Source organism: Oncorhynchus kisutch, linkage group LG24 (genome assembly GCF_002021735.2).
Source record: "Oncorhynchus kisutch isolate 150728-3 linkage group LG24, Okis_V2, whole genome shotgun sequence".
Classification (NCBI taxonomy): Eukaryota; Metazoa; Chordata; class Actinopteri; order Salmoniformes; family Salmonidae; genus Oncorhynchus; species Oncorhynchus kisutch.
The window spans coordinates 26,323,600-26,342,370 of record NC_034197.2 but is presented as its reverse complement, the minus strand read 5'-3'; the positions used below and the strand labels follow the sequence as shown (position 1 = coordinate 26,342,370).

Here is an 18,771-nt window from a genome sequence, read left to right as displayed (position 1 = left end):
CTGTCTGTCTGTCTGTCTGTCTGTCTGTCTGTCTGTCTGTCTGTCTGTCTGTCTGTCTGTCTGTCTGTCTGTCTGTCGTCTGTCTGTCTGTCTGTCTGTCTGTCTGTCTGTCTGTCTGTCTGTCTGTCTGTGTCTGTCTGTCTGTCTGTCTGTCTGTCTGTCTGTCTGTCTGTCTGTCTGTCTGTCTGTCTGTCTGTCTGTCTGTCTGTCTGTCTGTCTGTCTGTCTGTCTGTCTGTCGTCTGTCTGTCTGTCTGTCTGTCTGTCTGTCTGTCTGTCTGTCTGTCTGTCTGTCTGTCTGTCTGTCTGTCTGTCTGTCTGTCTGTCTGTCTGTGTCTGTCTGTCTGTCTGTCTGTCTGTCTGTCTGTCTGTCTGTCTGTCTGTCTGTCTGTCTGTCTGTCTGTCTGTCTGTCTGTCTGTCTGTCTGTCTGTCTGTCTGTCTGTCTGTCTGTCTGTCTGTCTGTCTGTCTGTCTGTCTGTCTGTCTGTCTGTCTGTCTGTCTGTCTGTCTGTCTGTCTGTCTGTCTGTCTGTCTGTCTGTCTGTCTGTCTGTCTGTCTGTCTGTCTGTCTGTCTGTCTGTCTGTCTGTCTGTCTGTCTGTCTGTCTGTCTGTCTGTCTGTCTGTCTGTCTGTCTGTCTGTCTGTCTGTCTGTCTGTCTGTCTGTCTGTCTGTCTGTCTGTCTGTCTGTCTGTCTGTCTGTCTGTCTGTCTGTCTGTCTGTCTGTCTGTCTGTCTGTCTGTCTGTCTGTCTGTCTGTCTGTCTGTCTGTCTGTCTGTCTGTCTGTCTGTCTGTCTGTCTGTCTGTCTGTCTGTCTGTCTGTCTGTCTGTCTGTCTGTCTGTCTGTCTGTCTGTCTGTCTGTCTGTCTGTCTGTCTGTCTGTCTGTCTGTCTGTCTGTCTGTCTGTCTGTCTGTCTGTCTGTCTGTCTGTCTGTCTGTCTGTCTGTCTGTCTGTCTGTCTGTCTGTCTGTCTGTCTGTCTGTCTGTCTGTCTGTCTGTCTGTCTGTCTGTCTGTCTGTCTGTCTGTCTGTCTGTCTGTCTGTCTGTCTGTCTGTCTGTCTGTCTGTCTGTCTGTCTGTCTGTCTGTCTGTCTGTCTGTCTGTCTGTCTGTCTGTCTGTCTGTCTGTCTGTCTGTCTGTCTGTCTGTCTGTCTGTCTGTCTGTCTGTCTGTCTGTCTGTCTGTCTGTCTGTCTGTCTGTCTGTCTGTCTGTCTGTCTGTCTGTCTGTCTGTCTGTCTGTCTGTCTGTCTGTCTGTCTGTCTGTCTGTCTGTCTGTCTGTCTGTCTGTCTGTCTGTCTGTCTGTCTGTCTGTCTGTCTGTCTGTCTGTCTGTCTGTCTGTCTGTCTGTCTGTCTGTCTGTCTGTCTGTCTGTCTGTCTGTCTGTCTGTCTGTCTGTCTGTCTGTCTGTCTGTCTGTCTGTCTGTCTGTCTGTCTGTCTGTCTGTCTGTCTGTCTGTCTGTCTGTCTGTCTGTCTGTCTGTCTGTCTGTCTGTCTGTCTGTCTGTCTGTCTGTCTGTCTGTCTGTCTGTCTGTCTGTCTGTCTGTCTGTCTGTCTGTCTGTCTGTCTGTCTGTCTGTCTGTCTGTCTGTCTGTCTGTCTGTCTGTCTGTCTGTCTGTCTGTCTGTCTGTCTGTCTGTCTGTCTGTCTGTCTGTCTGTCTGTCTGTCTGTCTGTCTGTACCCCCTAACTCCACCACCACATCTGTCTCTACAGTCCATATCTCGCTCACCCCCTCGCTCTCTACATGGGAGTATCTGCCCCCTCTGTTTCTCTGCCAACCCCTACTTCTGCCTCCTCTCTGCCAGTGTCCCCCACCTACCTCCACCTCCTCCCCAATCCCCCTCTCCCATATCTTCCCCATATCTACCCCCATATCTCTCTTTCATATCTGCACTTCTCTCTGTCTGCCCCCCTCCTCATATGTGCCCCTCTGTGACTGTGGCCCCTGGCTATCTCTGGACTGGTTCTATTTCAGCCCACTGCTCTAATTCTTAGCCTGGATTCAGCCAGGCTGAATGGTGAACCTACACCTTTCTATCCCTCACACATACTTACACATTTACAAAGTGGCCCATGCACATGCATTCACTTGCATGAACACACACTGAGGCGCACATGCACACACACGCACGCACGCATGCACGCAGACACACACACACACACACACGCAGGTATGCACACACATACTCACACACTAGTGCGAAGAGTAATACTCACATAGACACATATATGCCCACATGCTGTTAGACTCACACTGCTATACCATTAACCATGCACTGTACACACAGGGTGTTTCTCAATATGCATACTACCGTGCTCCACGCTCTCATGCTCAAAGTGCATTTTCCAGGAACGTTCTCTTGAGTACATTCTTGTGAGGACGAGAGTGTGGATTTACCTCACGCTGTATTACCTACTGTATTACCTCACGCTGCATCTCGCCATTCACTGAACCTTCTTCTAGCCAGGACAATGGCAACAATAGAGACTAAACAGCACATATACAAAGCAAACGTTTTACTTCATAATTATCAGCTAGATGTATGTGAATCGTAGCAATTTAGCTAACCAGATTTTTTAAAAGGCAAAAATGACCGAAAACCAATGTTAACTAAGGTAGATGTAAATTTTTCTTGGGTAGCTAGCTAACAATTCTTTGTGGCTGGCTAGCTAGCCAATTAGCCCTATTGACTTACTATGGACTTACCCATTCACTGAACCTTCCTTCTTCGAGCCAGGACAATGGAAATAGAGACGGAACAAGATATACACAAAGCAAATATTTCACTTCATAACTATCAGCTTGCTATGTGTGAATTGTAATAATGTAGTTAACCAGATATTATAACTGGCAAAAATGACCTAAAGCCAGTGTTATCCAAAGTTGTACAGTGTTATCTATCAGTAGTAGCTAGCACGTTAGCTCTATTGAATTCCTATGGGCTTACGAACCACACACACTACAGTGGGTATTGAAGGCAGGTAACCATGCCAAAATGAACATAGCATGTACAGTTGAAGTCGGAAGTTTACATACACTTAGGTTGGAGTCATTAAAACTCATTTTTCAACCACTCCACAAATGTCTTGTTAACAAACTATAGTATTGGCAAGTCGGTTAGGACTACGCAAGTATAAACACCATGGGACCATGGGACCGCCATAAAAGAGCCAGACTACGGTTTTCAACTGTACATGGGGACAAAGATCGTACTTATGGAGAAATGACCTCTGGCCTGATGAAACAAAAATGACCATCGTTATGTTTGAAGGAAAAAGGGGGAGGCTTGCAAGCCGAAGAACACCATCTCAACCGTGAAGCACGGGGGTGGCAGCATCATGTTGTGGGGGTGCTTTGCTGCAGGAGGGACTGGTGCACTTCACAAAATAAATGGCATAATGAGGGAGTAAAATTCTGTGGATATATTGAAGCAACATCTCAAGACATCAGTCAGGAGGTTGAAGCTTGGTCACAAATGGGTCTTCCAAATGGACAATGACCCCAATGACCCCAAGCATACTTCCAAAGTTGTGGCAAAATGGCTTAAGGACAACAAAGTCAAGATATTGGAGTGGCCATCACAAAGCACTGACCTCAATCCTATAGAAAATGTGTGGGCAGAACTGAAAAAGCATATGTGAGCAAGGAGGCCTACAAACCTGACTCAGTTACAGCAGCTCTGTCAGGAGGAATGGGCCAAAATTCACCCAACTTATTGTGGGAAGCTTGTGGAAGGCTATCCGAAATGTTTGACCCAAGTTAAACAATTTAAAGGCAATGCTACCAAATACTAATTGAGTGTATGTAAACTTCTGACCCACTGGGAATGTGATGAAAGAAATAAAAGCTGAAATAAATAATTCTCTCTACTATTATTCTGACATTCTGACAGTTTTTTTCGCTCTCGCTTCAATTCAAATAATGACAGCCAATGATTGATAAAAAATGTGCATGATTTTTACGTAGTTACATCATATTTATTTGCATACTTTTCATTGAAGCTTGCATCGATGCATGCTTCAAAATATGTTCAACCGGAGTACGCATTAGAGAAGTGCCCTCTGTGTACCGTTTCGCATACTTTGATTTGGACTCATACTCCGACCCTCCCGTGCTCTAATTTGAGTGCTTGGAGCACGGTAGTAGGCATTTTGAGAAACACCGATAGACTGCTTTACCATAAACCATATACTGGACACATAGACTGCTATACCATAAACCATATACTGGACACACAGACTGCTATACCTTAAACCATATACTGGACACACAGACTGCTATACCTTAAACCATATACTGGACACACAGACTGCTATACCATAAACCATGTACTGGAAACAGAGACTGCTATACCATAAACCATGTACTGGAAACAGAGACTGCTATACCATAAACCATGTACTGGAAACAGAGACTGCTATACCATAAACCATATACAATCCACACATGCATGTTGTATCTTCTCAGATACGAACACTTCTTTCTCTATCACACAACTCACATAGTCCTGTAATACAGCATATCTTCAAACAACCACTGTATATACATATTTTATCCAACTCTCTAACTTTCTGTCTCACAAAAGCACACACACACACACACGCACACACACACACACACGCACACACACACTCTGAGGCTAGAAAGCGTTCTGGTTACTTACCTCTCTGGGTGTCTTTGCGTGGTGAGTAACGGAGTGAGTGCTCATTGGATCAGCTAGCCGTAAAGCACAGAGACATACAGCCCTCTCTCTCTCGCTCCATTTATCTTTTCACCTCCTCTCCCTCTCTCTCTCTCTCTCTCTCTCTCTCTCTCTCTCTGTCTCCGACTCAGTCTTCAATATGTTCCTTTCTCTCCACCTTGCCTCACACTCTGTTTGCTCTTAACTCTTCTATGCTCTTACACTCTCCCTCTCTCTCACTCTAGCTTGCTTGATCTCTCTAACTCCCCCTCTCTCTATCTCTCTCGCTCTGTCCCTCTCTCTCTCCCCCTCCCTCTCGCTCGCTCTCCCTCCCTCCCTCTCACTCTTTCTCTGTCTTTGTCTCTGTCTCTGTCTCTTTCTCTGTCTCTGTCTCTGTCTCTCTGTCTCTGTCTATGTCTCTGTCTCTCTGTCTCTCTCTTCCTCTCTCTCTCTCTTTCTCTCCCTCTCTCTCTCTCTCTCTGGGTGTATTATTAGCAAAGCTCAGTACGGGGCTGATAGTTGATGTCAGGCTCATTGTGGGAGCGTTAGCTAGCCATAGTGTTAGCACTAGCAGCATTAATGGCTCTAGTTTGGCTGAGTGCCCAGAGGCTATGCTCATTAACCTCCCCAGAGCAGCGGAATGCACTGGCCCACATCTCACGCTATTGGCTTAACACCTCAGCCTCTCCACGTATCACAGCACAGTAGAATGGTGGGAAAGTAAACTACCAGTAAACTACCATAACTTGGGTCACTTTCAAGGATTTTATGTAAATCATCACAAGACATCTAGTGGCCCTTTAGGGTACTTCAGATTATCATAAACGTCTGTAATTATCCCTAGCCCTCTGTTTGGCGTTATCACATGTAAAATATATCAAATAATCAAATTATACTGAAGAAGAATATAAATGCACCATGCAACAATTTCAATGATTTAACTCAGTACAAATCACATTTTATTTGTCACATGTGCCAAATACAACCTTACTGTGAAATCCTTACTTACAAGCCCTTAACCAACAATGCATTTCTTTTTCTCCCCAAATTTGACCTTGTCTCATTGCTGCAACTCCTCAACGTGATCAGCAGAGGCGAAGGTGGAATCATGAGTCCTCCAAAACACGCCTAACCGTGCTCCTTAATACACACCAGCTTAACCCAAAACCCAGCCACACCAATGTGTCAGAGGAAACACCGTTCAACTGTCCTAGTTAAACTTGCCCAGTCAAATAAAGGTTAAATAAAAAATAAAAAATAAAAATAAACTGCTGACCAGCATCAGCCTGCAAGCACCCGGCCTGCCACAAGGAGCCGCAAGGGCGCGATGAGTCAAGTAAAGCCCCCCCCGGCCTTAGACCGCTGTGCCACTCAGGCATAGATAATAGATAATAAACAGCTAGTAGCAGCAGCGTAGTAAAAAAAAAGGGGTCAATGCAAATAGTCTGATTTGATTAGCTGTTCAGTAGTCTTCTGGCTTGGGGGTAGAAGCTGTTTAGAAGCCTCTTGGACCTAGACTTGGTGCTACAGTACTGCTTGCCGTGCAGAGAGCAGAGAGAACAGTCTATGACTTGGGTGGCTGGAGTCTTTGGCAATTTTTAGGGCCTTCCTCTGACATCGCCTGGTATAGAGGTCTTGAATGGCAGGAAGCTTTGCCCCAGTGATGTACAGGGCCGTACGCACTACCCTCTGTAGTGCCCTCCTTTTCCATTTGTCTTGATCACGTTGAGGGAGAGGTTGTTGTCCTGGCACCACACTTCCAGGTCTCTGACCTCCTCTCTATAGGCTGTCTCATCTTTGTTAGTAATCGTGAGAATAGGAGGGGACTAAGCACGCACCCCTGAGGGGCCCCCGTGTTGAGGATCAATATGGCAGATGTGTTTTTGCCTACCCTTACCCACTGGGGGCAGACCGTCAGGAAGTTCAGGATCTAGTTACAGAAGGAGGTGTTTAGTCCCAGGGTCCTTAGCTTAGTGATGAGCTTTGAGGGCACTATGGTGTTGAATGCTGAGCTGTAGTCAATGAACAGCATTCTCACGTAGGTGTTCCTTTAGTTCACGTGGGAAAGGGCAGTGTTGAGCGCAATAGATATTGCACCATCTGTGGATCTGTTGGGGTTATATACAAATTAGAGTGGGTCTAGAGTTTCTGTGATGATGGTGTTGATGTGAGCCATGACAAGCCTTTCAAAGCACTTCATGGCTACAGACATGAGTGCTACGGGTCGGTAGTCATTTAGGCAGATTACCTTGGTGTTCTTGGGCACAGGGACTATGGTTGTCTGCTCGAAACATGTAGGTATTGCAGACTCAGCCAGGGACAGGTTGAAAATGTCAGTGAGGACACTTGCCAGTTGGTGAGCACATGCTCTGTGTACACGTCCTTGTAATCCTTCTGGCCCTGCGGCCTTGTGAATGTTGACCTGTTTTAAGGTCTTGCTCACATCGGCTACGGAGAGCGTGATAACACAGTCATCCAGAACAGCTGGTGCTCTCATGCATGCTTCAGTGTTGCTTGCCTTGAAGCGAGCATAGTAGCGATATAGCTCGTCTGTTAGGCTTGTGTCACTGTGCAGCTCACCAAAACAAATTTGGTGAGATTTTAAGGGCTTTATTGGCATGGGAAACATATGTGCCAAAGCAAGTGAAATAGATCATAAAGAAAAGTGAAATAAACAATACAAATGTATAGTAAACAGTACAATTCCAAAAGTTCCAAAAGAATAAAGACATGTCAAATGTAATATTATGTATATATATACAGTGTTGTAATGATGTCCAAATAGTTAAATAAAAATAAATAGGACAATCAATAAACATAAATATAGGTTGAATTTGCAATGGTGTTTGTTCTCCACTGGTTATCCTTTCTTGTGGCAACAGGTCACACATATTTCTGCTGTGATGGCACACTGTGGTATTTCACCCAATAGATATGTGAGTTTAACCAAATTTGATTTGTTTTCAAATTATTTGTGCCTGTGTAATCTGAGGGAAAAATGTCTCTATGGTCATACATTTGTTAGGTTAGGAAGTGCAGCTCAATTTCCACCTTATTTTATGGGCAGTGTACACATAGTCTGTCTTCTCTTGAGAGCCAGTTCTGCCTTCGGCGGCCTTTCTCAATAGCAAGGCCATGATCACTGAGTCAGTACATAGTCAAAGATTTCCTTAAATTTTGGTCAGTCACAGTGGTCAGGTATTCTACCGCTGTGCTCTCTCTGTTTAGGGCCAACTAGCATTCTAATTTGCTTTTTTGTAATTTCTTTCCAATGTGTCAAGTAATTATCTTTCCGTTTTCTCCTGATTTGGTTGGGTCTAGTTGTGTCGCTCTCTCTCTCTCTCTCTCACACACTCTCTCTGGAGACTCAAGGACCATTATCAGACTGATAGTATACCACCTAAAGTACAGTGCATCACACAACAAAATATATCACAGCAAAGATATTTTGACCTATATAACCTTCTGTTTCTGCTTGTCTTCCTTCTCTCTGACACACACACACACACACCCACACACACACCCGCACACACGCGCGCACACACACACACACACACACACACACACACACACACACACACACACACACACACACACACACACACACACACACACACACACACACACACACACACACACACACACACACACACAGCTTACTTGTATAAACAGCAACTGGGTGGTGGAAAAGCCTCTGGCAGTACGTCCTCAGGGAGACACACACACAGACACACACTCATCCTGACAAGGCAACTCTGACACAATCCCAGATGGTAGGCGGGGGGCTTTCTGGATGTAACTTGATGCAGTTGACCTAAAATCAAGGGTCTGAAGGAAACTGTGCACCCTGCAGAATGACAGGACGAATGGCCTGCCTGACCATACAGCACAGGGAAGACAGCATAAACACAGTACAGCATAGGGAGGTAAGTCAAACATCCCAAATCATAAGTCCTGAAGAGGAATTAAAGCTCAGCTTTAGACAAATACTGAACCAATCAGGACGCAGGCAGATGAACAGACAGACAGACGGTAGGCCAAACAAGTTGCAGTAAGTCCCTTGACTCTTCCCCACACTAGGTAAGAGTCAAGGGTACAACGCGACTCAGACCAGAACGTACTGGACCTATTTTTCTCTCCATATCCCCGGATTTCAACCGAAAGCTCTGGACATTTACACCTGGATCTCGCAGCTAGCTAGCTGCTATCCGTGTGACTATTGGCTTACGTCGATCCCGGAGCAAACATAAATTATTCCGGAGCTAGCCAGCTGAAGAGTTTCATCAGCTCTCCTGGGCTACAATCACCTATCCGGACCCGTTTTACTTTTCCGAGCCCCACCGGGCCTTCAAGACTGGACTACCATCGTTATCTGCCCGAGGAAGTTATCCAACTGGCCCCTCCGTAGCAACATTACCTGAACGCCCATCTGCGGCCCGCTAATCGTTAGCTGTCTTATCGGCTGCTATCTGAATAGGTCTTTCGGACAATTTTTCTTGGGTCACTATAACTATATCTATTTTGCCAATTGGATTGATCCCATCCACCACACGGAACCCCACTAATCTACCAACGGAAACGCATGAGGAGGCTAAAAACAGACCTCCATCCTATGCTAGCTTGCTACCGATGGCCCGGCTAGCTGTCTGAATCCCCAACCAACCTCACTACCAACTTGACCTTTATGATCACTCGACTAAGCATGCCTCTCCTTAATGTAAATATGCCTTGTCTATTGCTGTTCTGGTTAGTGTTTATTCGCTTATTTCACTGTAGAGCCTCTAGCCCTTCTCATTATACCTTATCCAACCTTTCAGTTCCACCACCCACATGTGATGACATCACCTGGTTTCAATTATGTTTCTAGAGACATATCTCTCTCATCAACACTCAATACCTAGGTTTACCTACACTGTATTCACATCCTACCATACCTTTGTCTGTACATTATACCTTGAAGCTATTTTATCGCCCCCAGAAACCTCCTTTTACTCTCTGTTCCGGACGTTCTAGATGACCAATTCTCATAGGTTTTAGCCGTACCCTTATCCTACTACTCCTCTGTTCCTCTGGTTATGTAGAGGTGAATCCAGGCCCTGCAGTGCCTAGCTCCACTTCTATTCCCCAGGCACTCTCTTTTGATGACTTATGTAACCGTAATAGCCTTGGTTTCATGCATGTTAACATTAGAAGCCTCTTCTCTAAGTTTGTTTTATTCACTGCTTGAGCACACTCTGCCAACCCGGATGTTCTAGCAGTGTCTGAATCCTGGCTTAGGAAGACCACCAAAAATTCTGAAATCTTCATCCCTAACTACAACATTTTCAGACAAGATAGAATGGCCAAAGGGTGCGGTGTTGCAATCTAGTCTTTTATCATACTATTGATCAACAGTCTATCAATTTTAATGATCTATATGCATAGTCTGCTAATTGTCTTTTTTGACAGTCTGTAAAATCAGACAGTAGTCCATGGTCAAACATGTCAACTCTGTAGCCTCATGTTTGCTGAAGCCCATACATGTAAGGTGGCTGAAAGTAACATTGCTGTAGTGATGGCAGCCATGGAACCAGTCCTGGTGCAGAGTAGACAGGGAACAACTGTGGCTATGGCTGGATACTGTAGCAGGAAGGGATACCAAGCTGATCATAGGTGATACGTCTTGGAGGGTGTCTCTCTCTTTGTGGTAGCTGCTAGGCTGGTTCCTCAGGTTCAGCAGCATCAGTATATGAAGGAAAGGCACTTGGTGGACGATCATCAGGAAAATGTTCAGCAGGCAAGTCTTTAACTGTTGTTGTCTCCTCCAGCCGCTTTTCAACAAGAGGCTGTACTTGTAGCGTATCAGGGACTGCCACTGCAACTGTCTGTTTCACTGTTGGGGACCTGTGTTCCCACTCTCTCGCTGGTTCAGCATTCCTCTCCTCAGGTACTGTAGGAGATGTGAAAACCTGTAGCGGCTCATGATGAAGGTCATATTCATCCCCGCTGTCTTCATCAGAATTTAGAGGCTGTGATGCAGGCTGGTGTCTCCTCGTTTTCTGACTTTTGTCCACTTTGGTCATTTCTGGTTGTCTCAAAAGGTAAGTGGTCACAGGACATGAGCAGGTTTCTGTGCAGGACCCTGGAGTGTCCCCTACCCTTTTCTGGTCTCAATTCATAAATCGGCAGGTCTGAACCCATTTGTCTCACCACTGTGTGAATTGTATCTTCCCAATAGTTACGGAGTTTTCCTGGTCCTCTTGGTGTCAGGTTTTTAATCAGAACTCGCTCGCCAGGCTGTAGCACTGAACTCCTAACTTTAGTGTCATAGTACTTCTTACTTCTTTCAGTGGCTTCTGAGCATTTTTATTTGCAATGGCGTATGCTTCTTCCATCCCTCGTTTCCAGTTCTCCACGTAGTCTCGCTGGTTACTGGAACCTGCCTCTGTGCACAATCCAAAGAGCATATCAACTGGAAGCCTGGGTGATCTCCCAAACAGAAGATAAAATGGTGAATAGCCAGTCACTTCGCAACGGGTGCAGTTATAGGCATAAACCAGTTTGTTCAGAGACTCCTTCCAATTTGACTTTTGTGTCTCAGTTAGTGTCTTTAACATTTGCAACAATGTTCTGTCCATGCGTTCCGCTTGACCGTTTCCCATCGGGTGATAGGGTGTTGTTCTGGACCCCGCCATGCCACTGAGTTTCTTTAACTGATGGAACAACTGATTTTCAAATTCTCCCCCTTGGTCATGGTGGATGCGGGACGGGAACCCAAACTTCACGGCAAAGTCATTGAAGATGAGATTTGCAGCAGTTTTACCTGACTTTGATGTGGTGGCGTAGGCTTGAGTGAAACGTGTAAAATTATCAACAATCACGAGGATGTACTCATATCCCTCTTTGCATCTGTCGAGATGAAGGAAGTCTATACATACCAGTTCAAATGGCTGTGTTGTCACAATGTTTGTCAGAGGAGCTCTTGTTGCATGGGCTGGCTTTTTCTGCTTGACACAGCTACAAGTTTTAGTCACATAGTGCTCGATGTCAGATTGCATATATGGCCAGAAGAAGCGGTCACATACTAGTGAAACAGTGCGGTCAGTACCTTGGTGTCCCATGTTATTGTGCAACTCTTCCATCACTTTGCCTTTGTACTGCTCTGGTAGAACTAACTGCTTGCGGGCTGTAGTGATTCTGTACAGAATGCCATCACTGTCTATTGTCAATTTGTCCCATTCTCTGAATAGGCATTTTGTCTTTGGACTGAATTTCTTTTGCTCTTTAACTGGCGGTTTGGAACCAGACAGTTTGAAATTGAGCACAGGATGGATGACCGGATCAGATTCTTGTGCTTCTCTTATCCCATCTTTTGGGATCGAGCTGGTTGTTGCAGTGGTTGTCTCACCTTCAGCTGATACTGACATCGAACTGTCGGAACTAGAAGCACAAGCATTTCGCTACACTTGCATTAACATCTGCTAACCATGTGTATGTGACAAATAAAATTTGATTTTATTTTATTTGATGCAGCTGAAAATGACCAAGGTACAACAGCCTCTTTCTGTACCCCAACTGCTTGTATCGTGGCGGCGATGGTGTCTGGTGGAAGCTCCTCAGAACATTCTCTCATCAGTGACTCCACCTCCAGTGGCACCCTTGACAAAGCATCTGCATCATCGTTCTCTCTTCCTGGCCTGTACTTTATTGTAAAGTGGAAATCAGCCAAGTCTGCAACCCACCTGGGAGTGGTTGCGTTCAGTTTTGCAGTAGACAGAATGTAGCAGAGCGGGTTGTTATCGCTGTATACAGTGAAGGTCGGAGCATAGTATAAATAATCATGGAACTTATCAGTGATTGCCCATTTTAGAGCTAGAAATTCTAGCTTGCTCGAGTGGTAGTGATAGTTCTTCTCGGCTGCTGTTAAGGTTCGAGAGCCATAAGCAATGACCCTAAGCTTCCCACCTTTTCTTTTATAAAGAACTGCTCCCAAGCCTTGGTGTGACGCATCAGTGTGTACAACAAATGGCTGAGTGAAATCAGGGAAACCTAAAACTGGTGGGTGAAGCAAACACTCAATCAGCTGTTCAAGTGCCTGTTGATGCTGGTCAGTCCACAGGATTGGCTTGTTTGAGGGCACCACATGACTTACTTTCTTTGTTTTTGTTTTCCGTGGGTGGTCAGGTAATTTGTCTGAATCTGCTTTCAGGAGGTCATACAGGCAGCTGGCCCTCCTAGAAAAGTATTTGATGTGCTGTCTGTAGTAAGTGAGTAAACCAAGCATTTTTCTGAGCTGGCCCACAGTCTCTGGTCTGATTTCTTTCAATGCTCTTACTGCTTCAAAATCGGCTGGGTCAACTCGGCTGCCCTCTGCAGACACTATTCTGCCCAAATAACGGACCTGGGGTTTAAAGAGATCACACTTGGTTTGAGTTTAATGCCATACTCTCTGAGACGCTGCAAAACTTTTCGCACATCATTCACATGGCTGTCGAATGTTTTACTGAAAACTAGCGTGTTCTCTAAGCATTTGCCATTTGTTTCGTCTTTCTATCTCATTAGCACAAGCAATGTTAAGCTTCTCTAACAAAACCTCATCTGATGTTTCTCTCTCTAGCAGGAGAGGCTGCATGTCTATCCTGATACTGTCACTCTGGAGACCCGTAAGGACTGTGTGTAAACACATGCTCTGGACTAGAGCAGGGTCATACTTAAGCCCTGATTCTGACTCCTGGGATGCAAACAGTACTTTTGCCTCAAATCTAAGACGCGCATCAGGAAGCTTTGAGGGGTCTCCTTGCTATGCTGTGCTTCTGAAGCTAGCTGTTTGTAAAGCTCTGTTGCACTTTTCTCTTGGAAGTGGGAATGCAGGATACATCTAAGTGTGGGAAGAGTTAGCTGGGGTTTACCTTCCAAGTAGCGGCGTAGCTGTGAGCCTGGAGAAATAGCCCTGACTACTGCGTCTACTATTTCTACCTCAGGATAGCCTCTGTTAAGTCCATTCTCGATCTGATGGGCAAGGCTGGAAAAAATCAGTTTTTCTTTCTGGCCCGGTTCACCTATCTGACCAGAAATGTTAAACTCTTTGCGCCAGTATGAGCTGGGCTGTGCATTGGGTGAGAGCGGCACGCTCCCCTGAAGATTGGCATGGGGTTGAGGCTGACGCAGAGAATCACTGGTTTTGGCTGCAGTAATCTGCTCAGTTCCCACCCCTTGTTGTGGGGTTACAATTCTCAGTTCCTCTATTCTGTGATGTGTTCCGGCTGGTTCAATATCATGGTCAATTTGCCCTGTTTTGTTATCTATGCCACTGATCATCTCTGTCATTTCGACTTTAAGTAGCAACAATTCCGACATGCCGCCATCTTCTAACTCTGCAACTTCCTCTCTTTCAAGGAACATCATAATGTGAGTCATCAATGATATGCGGGATTTGTCTTTAACATCTCTTCTCTGTTCGCCTGATATTTCAAGGAAATCACATCTCTCTAGTAATTTGTCTTTAGTCAGGGTGTGCAATTCTCCTACTACTTCTTCCTGTAGTTCTTCCAATGCGCTTGTCATGTTGACAGAACAGGGGGAACTTTTACTGTGTTGACTCTGAATTAGATGGTCCTTACTGTCTCTGATGGTCGATCAATGGCCTCAGTTGACACGTACTTAACCACTAACTTCCAGCTTCCCTCGAACAGCAACACTTTCCTCACTACAGCCTGCCTGAGTTGTTATGTGGGGATTTAGCTGGCTCGGATGTGGAAACTGGACATCACACCGCAATTTCCCCAGGAATATGGGTGGAGACCAGAGCAATCGATCTCAGGCTCATAGATTAAGAGCATTTCGTAGATCACAGATTAACACTTTTAGGCACCACAAAATAAAGTAATCAATATAATGTTTACACATTACTCACAATTCGTACCCTTTGTACGCTTGACTGATTTTAACTTTAACACAATTTTATGAATGTTATCAATCTCTATCAACTAATACTGAATGCATCTTTTTAACCTTAGATGTTTTAAGATCCTCACATACTATGAACTTACTTATACTTTTTAATGTATAACAGGCTATGAATATTTCCTTTAACCTGTCACATCAACAACCCTCCAGACAAGATTCAATGTCATACAACTCTCCTTCCGTGGCCTTCAATTGCTCTAAAATACAAGTAAAATTAAATGCATGCTCCTCTTTTTAAATCTACAATTGGCTTCCTATTTCGCAACAAAGCATCATTCACTCATGCTGCCTAACATACCCTTGTAAATCTGACCATCCTACCGATCCTCGACTTCGGCGATGTCATTTACAAAATAGCCCCAAATACCCTACTCAATAAATTGGATGCAGTCTATCACAGTGCCATCCGTTTTGTCACCAAAGCCCCATATACTACCCACCACTGCGACCTGTACGCTCTCGTTGGCTGGCCCTCGCTTCATACTAGTCGCCAAACCCACTGGCTCCAGGTCATCTACAAGACCCTGTTAGGTAAAGTCCCCCCTTATCTCAGCTCGCTGGTCACCATAGCAGCACCCACCTGTAGCACGCGCTCTAGCAGGTATATCTCTCTGGTCACCCCCAAAACCAATTCTTCCTTTGGCCGCCTCTCCTTCCAGTTCTCTGCTGCCAATGACTGGAACGAACTACAAAAATCTCTGAAACTGGAAACACTAATCTCCCTCACTAGCTTTAAGCACCAGCTGTCAGAGCAGCTCACAGATTACTACACTACTACATCTATAATTTAGCCCAAACAACTACCTCTCACCCTACTGTATTTATTCATTTATTTATTTTGCTCCTTTGCACCACATTATTTATATCTCTACCTTGCACATTCTCCCACTGCAAATCTACCATTCAGGTGTTTTACTTGCTATATTGCATTTACTTCGCCACCATGGCCTTTTTTTGGCTTTACCTCCATTATCTCACCTCATTTGCTCACATTGTATATAGACTTATGTTTCTTCTGTATTATTGACTGTATGTTTGTTTACTCCATGTGTAACTCTGTGTCGTTGTATGTGTTGCACTGATTTGCTTTATCTTGGCCAGGTGGCCAATCTTGAGAACTTGTTCTCAACTGGCCTACCTGGTTAAATAAAGGTGAAATAAAAAAATTAAAAATAGGCGGTGTGTGTGTGTGTGTGTGTGTGTGCGCGCGTTTGTATATATCAGTGGAAAACTACCCAATTGTCAGACTTGAGTAAAAGTAAAGATACCTTAATAGAAAATGACTGAAGTAAGTGAAAGTCACCCAGTAAAATACTACTTGTCTAAAAGTCTACACGTATTTGGTTTTAAATATACTTAAGCATCAAAGGTAAATGTAATTGCTAAAATATACTTAAGTATCAAAAGTAAAAGTTACTTATTACTTATGTTAAGCAAAACAGACAGCACAATTTAAGTTTTTATTTATTTATTGATAGCCAGGGGGATACTCCAACACTCAGACATACTTTACAAACCAAGCATTTGTGTTTAGTGAGTCTCCCAGATCAGAGTCAGTAGGGATGACTAGGGTTGTTCTCTTGATAAGTGAGTGAATTGGACCATTTTCTGTCCTGCTAAGCATTCAAAATGCAACAAGTACTTTTGGGTGTCAGGCAAAATGTGTGGAGTAAAAAGTACACAATTTTCTTAAGGAATGTAGTGAAGTAAAATTAAATGTTGTCAAAAATAGAAATAGTAAAGTAAATTAACGTACAGATACCACAAAAAAATACTTAAATTGTACTTACAAATATTTTTACTTAAGCACTTACACCACTGGTATGTATGATCTCTGTGGTTACTTCTTGTTGTTCAGAGTGAACTCTGACGACATTGTATGCAATTGTACTACCCAGCCCACCCTCTCAGTTCATCACACATGTTGGCCTGGTTGATCTGATTGGATATTTTAGTTTTACTGCCTTTGGTTTGGTCTGTGGATTGGTCAACAATTGATTTTGAATACAAACAAGTCAGACCTGATATGAATGGAATTAAATGCCTTTGTTGTCTCTCTTATCCTGTATCCAGTCCATGGAGGAAGGTTGTATGATCAATTCTCATTTCCTAGGCTTCTAGACCTCTGGCCTAGCAGGCATCTCTTTCTTCACGCTTTGTATTGTAAGTTAACCTTAGGCTTATGTGAATCCATTCATTTATTAAATAATACTTGCTTTGATATTCACCTCTCATGACCATTCGTTGATCTTAGTCAGCTAAACACATAATACTTAATTGCACATGGTTTTACTATAATGTTAAATGGAGTCAGATATACCTTTGTTTATTAATTTCATAGTCTTATTTTGGGTTACAAGTGGGGTATATAATATGCATATATGATAATTATTACCCCGCTATAGTTACTCCCAAGTGGCGCAGTGGTCTAAGGCACTGCATCTCAGTTCTAGAGGCGTCACTACAGACCCTGGTTAAATTCCAGGCTGTATCACAACCGGACGAAATTGGGAGTCCCGTAGGGCAGCGCACAATTGGCCTGGCGTCGTCCTGGTTAGGGGAGGGTTTGGACGGGGTAGGCTGTCATTGTAAATAAGAATTTGTTCTTAACTGAATTGCCTAGTTAAATAAATGTTAAATAAATGTTAAATAAAAAGTGTATGTTCCTTTTTCCTCCTCCACATCTCTTCAGCCTGCTATTCCATATACTATTATATCACAGGGAAACTATTGCATCCATATGTGTCTGAATGATAACAGCACACTAAAATTATATGGATTCTTCTGACAGCGTTTCAGGAGATTTCAGGGAATTCTGTATATTTAATAGTGTCATGGTAGAATCACAGATTCACTGAAGTAAACCGAAATATCCCGGGTTGCTCTGAGAGTATAAAAATATCATATTGCATAAGATTGTGGAGTGACCTGACCACGTAGATACAAAGTGCAACTGAAACTCTATCGCAAATGTATATACAGGCATGCACGCACATGGGTGCACACACACACAGAATACCCATACAAAACCCTGATACCCATACTCGGGCACACACAAACGTACACACACACGCACACGCACACGCACACACACACACACACACAGTGATGTCCTATCCGTGCCCTGCCGGCAGAGTGGGCCGGGTGGCAGGAGGGAAACTGGAGCTGGGTTAGAGTGCTGACACAGGGAACAGACCCAGAGAGAGAGGAGCACATTGTGCTAAAAGAGAGGATTGTTACACACACACAACCCTTTCTCCATCCGCTTTGAGGCTTCAGCCAATGTGTCCCAACCAGCTACCGGCAGGACAGCCTGCCCAGACTTTACACTCACATTCATGCCTTTCTGTCTTTCATCCCTCACTCACTGAATATCACTCTCTTCATTCTCTTTATTTTTTATTTATTTAACCTTTAGTTAACTAGGCAAGTGATTTAAGAACACATTCTTATTTACATTGACAGCCTACCTCCCTGGCCAAACCCTCCCCTAACAAGGACGAACCTGGGCCAATTGTGCACCGCCCTGTGGGACTCCCAGTCACGGCCAGTTGTGACACAGCCTGGGAACGAATCAGACTCTGTAGTGACGCCTCTAGCACTGCACTAGGGTACCTTAGACCGTTGCACCACTCAGGAGGCCCTCTCTATTTCTCTACGTCTCCCTCCCGTTTACTACGTTTTTGTGTCTGAATGCTTCTGCATTCTGTCCTTTCTCTTCTGTTTATAAAAGCTGCTGGAAAAGGTTGTGTCCACTGTAGACTTCTAGGAATGAGTTTATGTGTGTGTGTGTGTGTGCGTGCTTGTTTATGCATGTGTACATGTGTGTGCATACGTGCGTGCGTGTATGTGCATGTCTTTGTCCGCGCGTGTGTGTACATACTGTATGTGTGCTTACATCTCTTGAATCCTCTTCTCCAAAATAAACATGAGCCTTTTGTACTATTGTAATACATATATTGCATAAAGCAACTCATTGTTTGTCACCTACTAAAAAGGTGAAAGACTAATCCAGACATGCCCAGATGGCTTCCACTGCCCTCTGGTTTTTCCTGCCAACCCCTTCAATTCAAAGGGGCTTTATTGGCATTGGCAACATGTCTACATTGACAAAGTAAGTGATTGAAACAATTAACAAAAGTGAGAAGAAAC

At 44.3% G+C, this 18,771-nt stretch overlaps 1 protein-coding gene across 2 annotated transcripts in view; it reads right to left on the bottom strand.

Moving 5' to 3' along the window:
- Window positions 1–8,404, bottom strand: part of LOC109869561 (ataxin-1-like) — a 49,074-nt gene extending 40,670 nt beyond the window's left edge. Inside the window, exon 1 of one of the 2 annotated variants that reach the window (XM_020459783.2) lies at window positions 8,335–8,404. The gene's annotated coding sequence lies outside the window, so the exon portion shown is untranslated. Of the gene's footprint in view, window positions 1–4,656; window positions 4,953–8,334 lie in introns of those variants that run through there. The other variant, XM_020459782.2, reaches the window with a different exon arrangement.
- Between the last annotated feature and the right edge of the window lie 10,367 nt (window positions 8,405–18,771).